Source organism: Lissotriton vulgaris, chromosome 8 (assembly GCF_964263255.1).
Source record: "Lissotriton vulgaris chromosome 8, aLisVul1.2, whole genome shotgun sequence".
Taxonomy (NCBI): domain Eukaryota; kingdom Metazoa; phylum Chordata; class Amphibia; order Caudata; family Salamandridae; genus Lissotriton; species Lissotriton vulgaris.
Genome location: NC_141696.1, coordinates 1,554,922,335 through 1,554,934,614, shown reverse-complemented (window position 1 = coordinate 1,554,934,614; position 12,280 = coordinate 1,554,922,335). Strand labels below are relative to the sequence as shown.

The 12,280-nt window shown below is 52.9% G+C and overlaps 1 protein-coding gene across 2 annotated transcripts in view; it reads left to right on the top strand.

Annotated features, from left to right (window-relative positions):
* The window catches only part of LOC147700380 (histo-blood group ABO system transferase-like), a 233,815-nt gene that overhangs the window by 195,705 nt on the left and 25,830 nt on the right, over nt 1-12,280 (top strand). The window lies entirely within an intron of this gene.

Here is a 12,280-nt window from a genome sequence, read left to right as displayed (position 1 = left end):
CTCAGAAACTTGGCTGATGCCAAAGTATCTATAAGCTCATCTGCTCTTGGGATTGGATGGGCATCAGTCCTAGTGAGTGCATTGAGACCCCTGTAGCTCCTTTTCTAGATGGTGAATGGGAGCGCCTTTTTTATGCTCCATCTCATTTCATATCAATATTATATAACATGTTCCTGACTAATTACTCAGCCTTACACCTTAGTCACGGGCCTACTTCTACAACTTATGATTCTTCACCTGATTTCAATACTTTGTCTTGTATAATATTTAGGGCCTCATTTAAAACAATATGACGCACGGCAGCGCTGCAAGTCACTTTGCTGCGCTGTCCTGCGTCAAAAGAAAAGGACTGGAAATGCGCCATATCCATGCGATGCGGTGCATTCCTGGCCGCTTACACGGCACAGGCACACAAATGGCTGTCTTGCACCAATGCATGAGTCCTTGCACCATGGCGCAAGGGTGCCTGCGTTGAAATCAGGTTGTTTTTCTGCAGGAAGAGACACCTTCCTTCAGAAAAACAGCTGTTATGTCACCCCTGGGGAGGCACTGGGATTTTACGCATTCCCAAATCTCTGCAATGTTGTAAATCTGAGAAGGTGTTAAAAACCCTGGGCGTTGAGTGGGACTACCCCCCACAACACCCATGGCACGCTTCCCAGAGGCAGTGCAAGGCAATGCAGCGAGTTGTGCTGCATTGCGTTACACCATGTCTATGAGGCCATGAAAAGCCACACCGGTTGGATTTCCATGAACTCGTAGATATGGGTCTGCACTGCGCGCTGCAGAAACGTCAACAAAAGTGACGTTCCGGCGGCGCACGGGGCTTGTAAATAAGCCCCTTAGTTTGTGTTGATAAAAAAACAGATCCAAATGTTCCATTACTAAATACAACCCTACATATATTACCCTCACTAACTTCTTTCAGTTCAGTCGCCACGCCTTTGGGAGATTTAAAGATTCACATGTTTCCATAAAGAGATGTTTGAGTCTACCATGCGATTATGAATCAGCCTTATTTTTTTCCTAACCCACTTTCATCTTTTCTAATAATTTATCGCACCCCTGGTTCAAGGATGTTAAACCTCTTTTGGCAGATCTGGGTCATTCTGAGTATTTTTATCACCCAGAGTCTTTGACTAACATCTCTGGGAAAGAGCTACAATCTTAATGTTTGTCACTGCTTGAGAACTTGAGGCTATCTACAGAACCTTTGACATCTTCTGGCCATACATTCTATGCAACTTTATTTAATAAATTACACAATGCTTGCCATAGACTTGAATTGGCATGATTTAGGATGGAACTAGCTTTCTCAACATAAACAACTGGTCACAAGACTTAGAAAAATGCCCTTGTGATAAGGTATCCATCCAAAAGTACCATGCACATTTTATTTTCTGTAAATATTATTCAGATAACCTTGTGCAGTGTCGACCAGCTCTTTTGTTTTTATAAGCCCTCCTGAGTTTGTATATCTGTGTTGTTTTGTCACCTTATTTATGGGCTGTTATCACCAGTAGAAAGCTTTTTTAACCAATTCTATTAATTATATAAGGCAATTGTCCTTTTACCAGTTTTATCTCTATTGTACATGTTTTATCATACTTTTTATACAGTATCTTTTTAACTTGAATAATGCATTTTATTTTTTGTATGCTTTTATGATTTACAAAGTGGAATCGAATAAAGCTTATTTTTTATTTGATTCATACCCCCAAAATGTAATAGTTTTATATATTTCTCCTTCTCTTTATCCTCCTATCCAAATTTCTACTTCATAAAAATCCTCAATCCATCACTCTCCCATATAGGGGATATCGTAAATATCTATTTATCATCCAGATTTTCCATTAGATATTCCTATCCCTTTCTTTCATTAAAAGCCTGCCCTGAACTTTTACTCGTTTTTTTGGGTCAACAATTAAGTGAGTTAGCCAAATTATTGTAATGGTGTTAATATAGCCTTATAGCTTGCTGTAGCGTGCAATACCGGCTATTAAAGGCCGGCTGCAGCGTTAAAGGCCCGAGCCAAAGCCAAGAGACTTTAACAAGGCAGCGGGACTTTAAGAGCCGGTATAGCCCTGCTACGAAGGGCTAAAAGGCTAATAGAACATTCTGCCAATACAGGGCAGAATATTCCTTCAAATTAAACAAAGGCTTCAGAGAGCGCGAGGGGATTCAAATCCCCTTAGGCTCCCTGAAGGCTTTGTTCACAGCCACAAAGAAGCATTGGAATGTTGGAGCTCCGGGCCTATAGCTACTCCATTGTTTTCAATTGAGCTTCCAACGTTCCAATGTTCTAATATATAGCATTATAGCCCTTCGTAGCAGGCTATACTGGCTATTAAAGGTCAGCTACCGAGTTAAAGGCCCGAGCCAAAGGTGAGGGACCTTAACAAGGTAGCGGAAATTTAATAGCCGGTATAGCCCTGCTACGAAGGGCTATAAGGCTATTAGAACATTCTGCCACTAGAGGGCAGAACAAATAAAATAAAGGCCTCTCAAAGTTCGAAGGGATTTAAAGCCCCTCGAGCTCCGAGAGGCCTTTGTAAGGCATTGGAATGTTGCTCTGCGGGCCTTTAACAGCCCATAGAAGCAGGGAGCACTCCACTGTCTACAAAGAAGCTCCCAACATCCCAATGTTCTAATTTAGCCTTATAGCCCGCCATAGAGCGCTATGCCAGCTATTAAAGGCCCTCTCCAGCGTTAAAGGCCCCGAGCCAAAGGCGAGGGCCTTTAACAAGGGAGAGGGACTTTAACAGTGGTATAGCCCATCTACGAAGGGCTATAAGGCTATTAGAACATTATGTCACTAGAGGACAGAATGTTCTAAAAAAAAAACCAAAGCCTTTTGGGAGCGTGAGGGGATTGGAATCCCCTCAGGTTCCCTGAAGCCTTTGTTCTCAGCCAGAGCTGTGAACAAAGAAACATTGGAATGTTGGAGCTCCGGGCTCATACCAGCCATGATAAGCCCAGAGCACTCCATTGTTTTCAATGGAGCTCCCAACATTCCAATCTTCTAATAATCCTTCACTTTCCTGCGAGTCAGTCTGAACTTTGTCTTGTGCGTTTCTGCAGGTGAGTCCTAGGTTCCTGCAAAGCTTAGGATATACATAAACTCATTCATAAGAAGAGCAGAATATCTCACACAAGACAAGAACTGAAATAAGCAGTGACCAGATGCAGGGTGAGAAAAAGCAGTATCAGGCTCGCCCAGACAGGTCTGGGCATCAGCCTCTGGAGAACTGTTCTGCAAACGCTCCAACTTTTAACCTGCAGAGTATGTCTAAAAAACAAGAGCGGGGGGCGTGGCCAAGATGGCGGGCTGAGAGGTCGCACTTGCCGACAGCTCCCGGGCCCCTGAAACCCTGCGCCGCTCGCAACCGCTGATTCCCCCCCGGATCAAGCGGTGACTGAGCCTGGAGACCCCGGTGGTGGTGTGGAGTGATCGTTGAGCCTTGATTGCCCCACCGGAGGTGCGATTTTGACCGAGATAGCCTGGGGCGGAGCCCGCTGGGCGGCTTGTGTGCGATCCGGAGGCCGCGAGACCTCCAGGCTTGGGGTCTCGACGGTGTGCTCTGCTGCCTGGGAGTGACCCGCTGAAGTGCCTGTGCCGCGGTTCCCGAGTGGGTGCCGAAGGGGACTTCGCCAGCGGAGCCAACCGGAGGAAGTCGACGAGAACTGAGCTGAACGGAGGAGGTCGACGGAGGCGGAGCCGGCACCCGGCTGCTACGCAAGTCCGGGGCTTGAGAGTACTCGCCTCGTGCGGCCGTTCCGCCCCAACCCCGGTTGTGGAGGAGTGGTGTTGCGCCCCCGGAGCAGATATTCCCCCAGGAGTGCCGGCCCCGGCTACCCGTGCCCCGCGAGCCTGCCCTCCGGCTGTGTTTCTCGCCACTGGACTTGCGACGGGGGTAGGCCTCACTCCCTTGGCGTTGGCCCATTGACTGTAATGGGCGGCCATTTTGTGAACTCCGGCCCGGCTGCCCGGCCTTGCTCGGGGTCTCTGTGTGGCGGTGCTTCCTGGCCGGTGTATAGCTGCCCTGGCCCTGGTGACTTCTTCGCCAAGCGACGGCCATTGTTGACTCCTGTGACGCCAGGATGTCGAACGCTAGGGGACAAAGGAGGGGCGATCGGACTTTGCCGGACATGTTGGGGCGCGGTGCCCTACGCAGCGGAGGGAGCCAAACCGCCACGACCTCCCCGGCCCCTTCCAGGGGCGCTGATGGCGGAGAGCCCCCGGTGACACGATCATTCCTTGAGTCGCTGTTCAGCTCCTTTCGGGAGGATTTTCAAGCTTTGAAGCAGGAGGTGGCCGGGGAGGTCCGCGAGGTACGGAGAGAGGTGGACTCCCTGGGGAAGCGGGTCAACACCGTGGAGGAAGCTGGTCACTCCAGGGACGAGGAGATCACCCACCTGCAGCAAGAGGTCCTGCGGCTGCGGGAGCAACAGATCGAGCTGCAGGCCCACGCCGAGGACCTCGAAAATCGGTCCAGGCGGAATAACATCAGGGTCCGAGGCGTCCCGTCCGGCGAGGAGGGTGAAGACATGACCGCATACCTGGAGGCCCTCTTCCGTGCAATTTTAGGGGAGTCAGAAGACTTTCAGGTTCGCATCGACAGGGCGCACCGGGTGGGCCGCCCCCGCAGGGCTACAGCACCCCCCCCCGGACATCCTGGCCTTCCTGCCGGTCTTCCCCCTGAAGGAGCGGATTCTCTGCGAGGCGCGGAGGCAGCAGCCTTTCCGATTCCGAGACCACCCGGTGGCCCTATATCAGGATTTATCTACGGTCACACTGCAGAAGAGAAAATCCTTTAAAATCGCCACGGACTTCCTCCGGGAGCAGGGGACGCAGTACTCTTGGGGGCACCCTTTCCGCCTGATTTTTCGGTGGAACGGAACGTTGCACCAGCTCCGGTCCCTCCAGGATGTCTGCGCGGTGTTGGGCATCACAGCATCTGAAACAGACACCCCGGCGCCGCGCCGCAGACGAAGCACTCAGGACGGTTGGCAGCAGGCTGGGGAGAGGCGCTCCCCACCACCGGAGCGACCGGACTCGCCCACGATTCGGGCGGACATGTCGGCCGCCATTCAGGAGGCCTCCAGAGCGACGGCGACCGGTGAATTGGCCCTGATGGCCTGAACTTACTCCGGGGGGAGTCTGCACTAGCCTTTTCTTATCGCAGGTGCGGGGGTTCTGGGGGTGGGTGGGGCAGGATGGCGAGTGCAGGTGGTGGTGGCTGGACGTCCACTAGACTGACTTTCCACGGCCTTGTCCGATAAGGACCGGACTGGGACAATGACTTCTTTGCACAGTTTGAGAAGTGGGGAGCGGGAATGGGAACTGCAGGGGGGTGTTTTGAGTTTGGGGGTTTGCAAGGGGGCTGGAAGTTGGGAGTGGTGTGGAGTCGGGTGTGTGGAGTTCCAAGGGGAGGGGGGGTTCCTCTAGTTGTGGGGTTTTGGGGTTCGGGGACTGTACTGTGCCGTAGGGATGTCTGTGTTTGCTGTGCGCTGAGGTTTCGTGAGGTGGCCTCCATGTTCGCTTGCTGGGCCTTGCCCACCTATGAGCGTTTCAATGATTCCCCTCCTTGATGGCTCTTAAAGTTGTTACTCTGAATGTGAAAGGGCTGAATAATCCGGTTAAAAGGCGGGCGGTATTGTCTCTGTTGGAGAACTCCCAGGCTGATATCTGCCTGCTACAAGAGACCCATCTGCTGGCCAAAGACTGTCCCAGAATGCGTACCCCCAAATTCCCCACGCAGCTTTTCTCCTCCAACGCTTCTAAAACGGCAGGGGTGGCACTTCTGTTCTCCAAGGGGTTCAGGGGGGAGATCTTACACAAAGTGGCGGAACAGAAAGGGAGGCTCTTGGCATACAGGATTAGGGTGGGAGGCTTGGTGCTGACTGTAGGCTCTATCTACGGCCCCAATGACCGCCAGGATCAATTCTTGCACAGGGCACTGGAAGACGTGGCGTCCATCTCTGATAGGCACATAGTGTTGGGGGGAGATCTAAATCTGGTTTTCGACGCGGCTCTGGACAGGTCTGTGCAACGGCGCCACCAGTTGGGTGAGCTTTCGGGCTCGGTTCGCACCCGACTTGAGGAGCTAGACTTGCATGACATGTGGCGCCACCTCCACCCTACTACCCACGCGTACTCTTACTTCTCACACGCACACAAGTCCTATGCGCGACTGGACCATCTACTTGTGTCGAGTCCGATGCTCGTTTTAGCCTCGAACGCTGACATGGGAGTCCTCTCTCTTTCCGATCATGCGCCGGTGGAGGGTACTTTCAATCTGCCCCCGGTGGCTCGGCCGAGGGGGGTCTGGCGACTCCGGGACACGCTATTGCACAGACGGTCGACGTCGGAACAGATTCGCACGGCCATTGCGGAATTCCAGCACGTAAACGACAATGACGACACCTCTCGCGCGACGCAGTGGGCAGCCCTGAAGGCTGTGCTCCGGGGCGAATTTATTGCTATCTCCTCGGTGGAGAACAAGGATAGGCAGCCCAGAAGGGACGAGCTTACCCGGCAGGTGCGGGAGCTGGAGCAGGTTCATCATAGAACGGGAGCCCCCAGAGTCTGGAGGCAGCTGAAAGCTGCCAGGAAACTCTTGTCTGCCCTGGACACGGACCGGGCGGAGTACGCGATGCTTCGTCTGAAGCACAAGTATTATACCGGTGGCGACCGATGCGGACGGCTCCTGGCCAACAAGCTCAGGGTGCAGCACCAACAGCACCGAGTGAAGGAGCTGGTTAACCCGGCCGGAGGTTCCGTCACGGAAGATGAGCAAATAGCGGACGTTTTCCGTAGCTTTTACGCAGACCTCTACACTGGCGAGGCCCCCTCCGCCCGGGCGGAGACGGACTATCTGGAGTCGGTGCCGCTCCCGTCGTTAACGCCAGATCAGGCTCAGTATCTGGAACGGGAGATCCGTATCGAGGAGGTGGTCATTGCGGCTCAAACCGGGCAAGGCCCCGGGACCGGATGGCTTCATCCCTCTGTTTTATAAGACCTTCTGTCAGGAGCTGGCGCCTCTGTTGACCCGCCTTTTCAACACGTTCGCGGAGCCGGTGCCATTCCCCCCGAATTTCTTCAGGCCACGGTCTCCGTGATCCCGAAACCGGGCAAGGACAGGACTGCCTGTGGGTCCTATCGTCCTATCTCGCTGCTGAACACGGACTTGAAAGTGTTCACCAGCATATTGGCAGCACGCTTGGCACTTCATCTCCCGGGCATGGTCGATTCGGATCAAGCGGGCTTTGTGCCTGGCAGGCAGACAGTGGACAACACGAAGAGGGTGACTCATATTCTTGAGAAGGCCTCCAGGATCCCCGGGGAAAAGATGCTCCTTTCCATAGACGCGGAGAAGGCGTTTGACAGGGTGCACTGGCCCTACCTAGAGAGGGTCTTAGGCAAGTTCGGGATAGGCGAGAAGTTCCGGCATCTGATTTTCAACTGCTATCGGTTCCCGTCCGCGGTGGTCCGAATGAACGGAGGCAGTTCCCGGCCCTTTCCCATAGAACGGGGTACGCGACAAGGATGCCCACTGTCCCCTTTGCTCTTTGCTCTTTATATGGAGCCGTTTGCTCAAAGGGTTCGGCAGAACCCCGATATCATCGGAGTCAAGATGGGCGAATTTCATCACACGATTAGCCTGTATGCAGATGACGTCATTTTGACGCTCGATGACCCACGGAGGTCGCTGCCGGCTTGCATTGCGGAATTGGACCTCTTCGCCGCGGTGGCGGGCTTTAAGGTGAATCTCGGGAAATCAGCTGCCCTCGACATTTCGCTCACCAGCGCCACCAGGGCGGAACTGCAGAGGCTTTACCCTCTGAGCTGGTCCGGGGACCGGATTCCGTATTTAGGGATCCTGTTGGCGCCCTCCCTCCCGGCGATGGTCACGGCCAATTATGCGGCTTTGAGCACGAAAATCAGAGAGGAACTGGGTCGGTGGGATAAGGGCACGTTGTCGCTGCTAGGTAGGGTGGCCGCAGTGAAGATGACCCTCCTGCCTCAGGTACTATACCTGTTTAGGGCGTTGCCGCTCCAGCCCCCCACAGGGTGGCTCGCGGAGACTCAATCGGCCATTGCGCGGTTTGTGTGGCAGGGCCGTAGACCGCGGATTAAGAGGAACATCGCTACGCTGGCGCCTGAATCTGGGGGGCTAGGGATACCAGATTTACGGAATTACTTCCAGGCCGCCTAACTCCGCTATCTGGTGGAATGGAGCCGGTGGGAGTCAGACAAACACGGGCTGTTCCAGGACCAGGCGGTAGCAGGCAGGACGCTACAGGAGGTCCCATTCTTGAAGCGGGCTCATCGACCCCCTAACCTTTACGCATCTCTTGTGACGCGTGTCCCGCTTCGGGCGTGGGACTCAGTGGCCACTAGGCATGAACTTACTACTTTTCCCTCTCCCTTCACGCCGTTAATTGGCAATCCGGACTTCAGTCCGGGGACGGAGCCTGGTGCTTACGAGCGCTGGCGGGCAGCCCGCTGTTGCACTTTGCATCACCTATACAGCCCTGAGGGTGTCGTCCCCTTCCAGGACTTGCAGCGGGACTACGGCTTCCCAGAGACGGAGCGCATGAGGTACATGCAGGCGCGCCACTGGGCACTACAACCCCAAGTGCGCGAAACGGCGGACCGGGAGATCACGGTGTACGAGCGCTGGTTAATCACTCGCACGTCGGACGCTAAACTAATCTCCGACTTGTATAAGATGCTGCAGCCCCCCCCTTTCACATTCACAACCCCGGTCGGGAGCGTTGGGAACGGGAGCTCGGACGAGAGTTGAGCCACACAGAATGGGACCACATCTCCTACCGCTCACGCCACTCAGCCTATCACACGGGGCTCACGGAGACCTTCACCAAAATTTCGACCTACTGGTACCGCACTCCTGAGAAATTACATGAGATGGATAGGTCAATACCGGGGACGTGCTGGCGTAACTGTGGCCAAACTGGCACGCTTACACATATACTGTGGGACTGTCCCCTTTTGGCTTCTTATTGGGAGGAGGTTCTGGGTGAGGTGGACAAATGTTTTGAGATAGAGCTGCCGCGGTTCCCTGCCTATGTTCTACTGGGTTTGCCGAATGGGTTGATGTACCCCCTCAGGTCTAGAAGGGGCAGACAGATTGCGATAGCTCTAGGGTCAGCGGTGCAAAACATTCTCATACACTGGCGCTCCACCATACTCCCCACTGTTGTCGGCTGGCTGCATAGATTGTGGCATGTCCTTGGTATGGAAAAGATGTCCTTAGTGGCCCTGGGGGATACAGATGCTTTTGAGGAGCTGTGGGCGTCTTTCCATAGCCTGTTGTGTTCTGAGTTCAGGGAGATCACCTGCCCTAGATATCTCAGGTTGTTACGGCTGACACCGCCACCGGATCCGCCTGTCTGATTGGTCGGAGTTGGCATTGAGTAGCGGAGTCAACCGGAGGGTCGATACGAGGGGAGAGCAGATGGTCATTGGCACAGTACAGGGGGTGGGTTGGGGTGCGGTAGTTGGGGGGTTTTGTTAGTTAGGTAGGTTGTGGAGCAGGGTTGTTTCCCCACCCCTTCCCCCCCCCTTTTTTTTTTCCCCTCCCTTCCCCCCCTTCCCTCTTCCCCTCCCACCCACCCCCCCTTCTTTTTTATCTTTAACCACAGGCGCACAAGCTGTGTTCCCAAGCCGGATGGTGCCTACTGAAGGGACAGAACTGCTTTGCTGTATCTACTGTATTGTACGCATTGATTGTGGGGCACCTGTGGGTTTTTCTTTTTCTTGCCCTGTTGTTTCCTTCCTTACCCTGCTTCAATAAAATACTTTAAACCTAAAAAACAAGAGCGGCTCAGCATATCTTGAAACAATACTACCTTGCCAAAATACTTCAAAGAGAGTTTATAGAAAGTTCATAACTCATTCAGGTCAATCCTTGTGAAATACCAGAATAATAATGGCCAGGCTGCTAAGGACGGTTCATGATAAAACAAGTGTGATAGTTTCTGATCCTAGGTAGAAAAAAATACAATTGAGCTTGTAATCCCACCTGATGACTCACGAAACAAACTATTGCAAAGTAAATCTTTGGTCGTAAGAAGTCTTTTGCGCCAGGGAACTTATGGTGACAGAGCGCTATATAAAACCCCCTTAAGATAAGATAAGATTTGTCAACTTCATGACAGAATAAATGACATGATGGCAACAAGAAGTTGCAACTATGTATCATGATTGAACAGCAAGGATGCTATGCTTTCAAGATGGCTGCCACATTCGGCAGGCCTCGAGAGCCCGCGGGTTCAGAGTCATGTAGTTCTTCTTTGCTTCACTTAGGTGTTTCGTGAAACTCTCCCTTCTGAGACCTGATGCTTTTGTCAGATATTGAATGCAAGGCTGACTTCCTTAAGTGCTTCTACTCACACAACAAGCCAAACCAGACTCCCTAAAACGTTCTCCAAGTGATTTACACCACTGTTAGAAGGTGCCCTTTTTGTCATGGTCACCCTCCACTTTTTGCTCTAAATGCTGTCTTTTTACGTCTGGAAGTGCACTGCCAATCGGGGCCCAGTGCCAGTGTTTTCCCCTTAAACTGTTATTGTTGAATTGGTGCACCCAATTAGCAAGCACGTATCACTCCTTGTAAGTCCCTAGTAGATTTGCCAGTGGTACCTAGGGCAAGGTTGATAAAAGGTGTCACCAAGTCTTCCCACTTTATTGTGCCACCCTGGCTGACCCACGTAAATGTAGACCTGCAGGTCTGCCACTGTAGCCCTGCTTGAGCAGACTGCCTGTCCGAGAAGAGCTCTGCACACACCATATGTTTCAGAGCCAGACCACTGCCTTAATGTAAGTAAGTCACTCTTAAGGTTGTCGTCCTTAGCCCAGGCTGTAGAGCAGGGGCGTAAGAAAGGCCCCCGCAGCCCTCACGAGGCAGAGGGGCCCCCAGTCTTACTCAGACTGGAGGGGGCCCCCCTCAACCCCTACTGGTGTGAGGGGCCCCTACAGCACACCGTGCAGGGGGCCCTCTCACGTTTTGTTAGGCCTCTGGCAGCGGCTTGGGACTGAGTATTTTAAAGTCGTCCTACCAGCAGGACACAGCCCTCACAAGGCTTGGTTTAAACATTACCTCTGCACGCCCGCCACGTCACTTAGATGAGAACTCGATTTCAGTGGCAGAACATGGTGCCTTTAATATGGTAGACTCCCTCGTTACGTCAGAGTCAGGGCACGAGTCCTAAGAAGAGAAGTGGGGGGACGCTGTCACCGGCAGTGACGTCACGACCGGACGAAAGGTGCGCTCCGATCTCGTCCCAGAGATACCAAAGAGTGAAGTCCAGCTGTTTGGCAGGGGGGACGGCGTCCACCTGGTAAAATAAGTGTGGGGACGCTGTCCACCCGCGTGGTACCCCGACTCGAGCCCTGGTCAGAGTACTGTAAATGCAAGCAAAGCTGTGACCAATTCAACTGCATCAGTTTGCTTCATTTGCATGACCATCACTTGGGTTTTTTCTACTTTCTCTACACAAGCGCCAATTTCCTCCAGTGTTTCTCAGACATTGTAATGTCACCCTCTAAGGAAACGGTTCTCCCTCTTTGCAGATAAGCCCTTTGTTTTTTTTATTTGTGCCGAATGTGCAGAGTGATAGAGAATGAAAGTGCCAGTTCCAAAAAGCTTTCATCTCAGCAGCTCTCGGGCAGCAGCAGTCTCAAAGGCTGCGCGGTCTGAAGAAATCCCAGGCTGTGAATCCTGTTGGAGGATACTTCCATTCCACCAAACCCAGCTGCTCCGAGCCTCAAAGTCAACCCTCTGCCAACGATCCAAATCCTTTTCTTCCACCTGTCAGAAGAGCGTCTGTGGAGGCATGTGTGTGCGTGTGAGCGCTCGGAGAGATGTGGCTGTGAATGCAGTTTGAGAGGTGTGACTGTCAGTGCAGACTGAGATATGTGGCGCTGTGAGTGTACGGTGAGGGCTGAAGGTGTGACTCCAGCCTGAGAGGTGAGCCCGTCTGAGAGGAGGTTGCATGATGTACCTGTCCGAGTGAAGTTTGAGCCCATGTGAGAGCAGAGTGACAGCTGAGCCGTGTGATCCAGTGTGAAAGGGGGGGGATGGGGTGGGGCTCTGTGAATCACTTCAGACCTTGTGAATGCGGGGTGAGACGTGAGAGGTGTACCTATGTTACTGTATGGTGAGAGGTGAGTGTTGGACTTGGCCCTTAATGCAGGTTCACCCCTAGACTTTTTGCTTGTAATGGTGACCTGGTGATGGTGATCGTTGGGTTC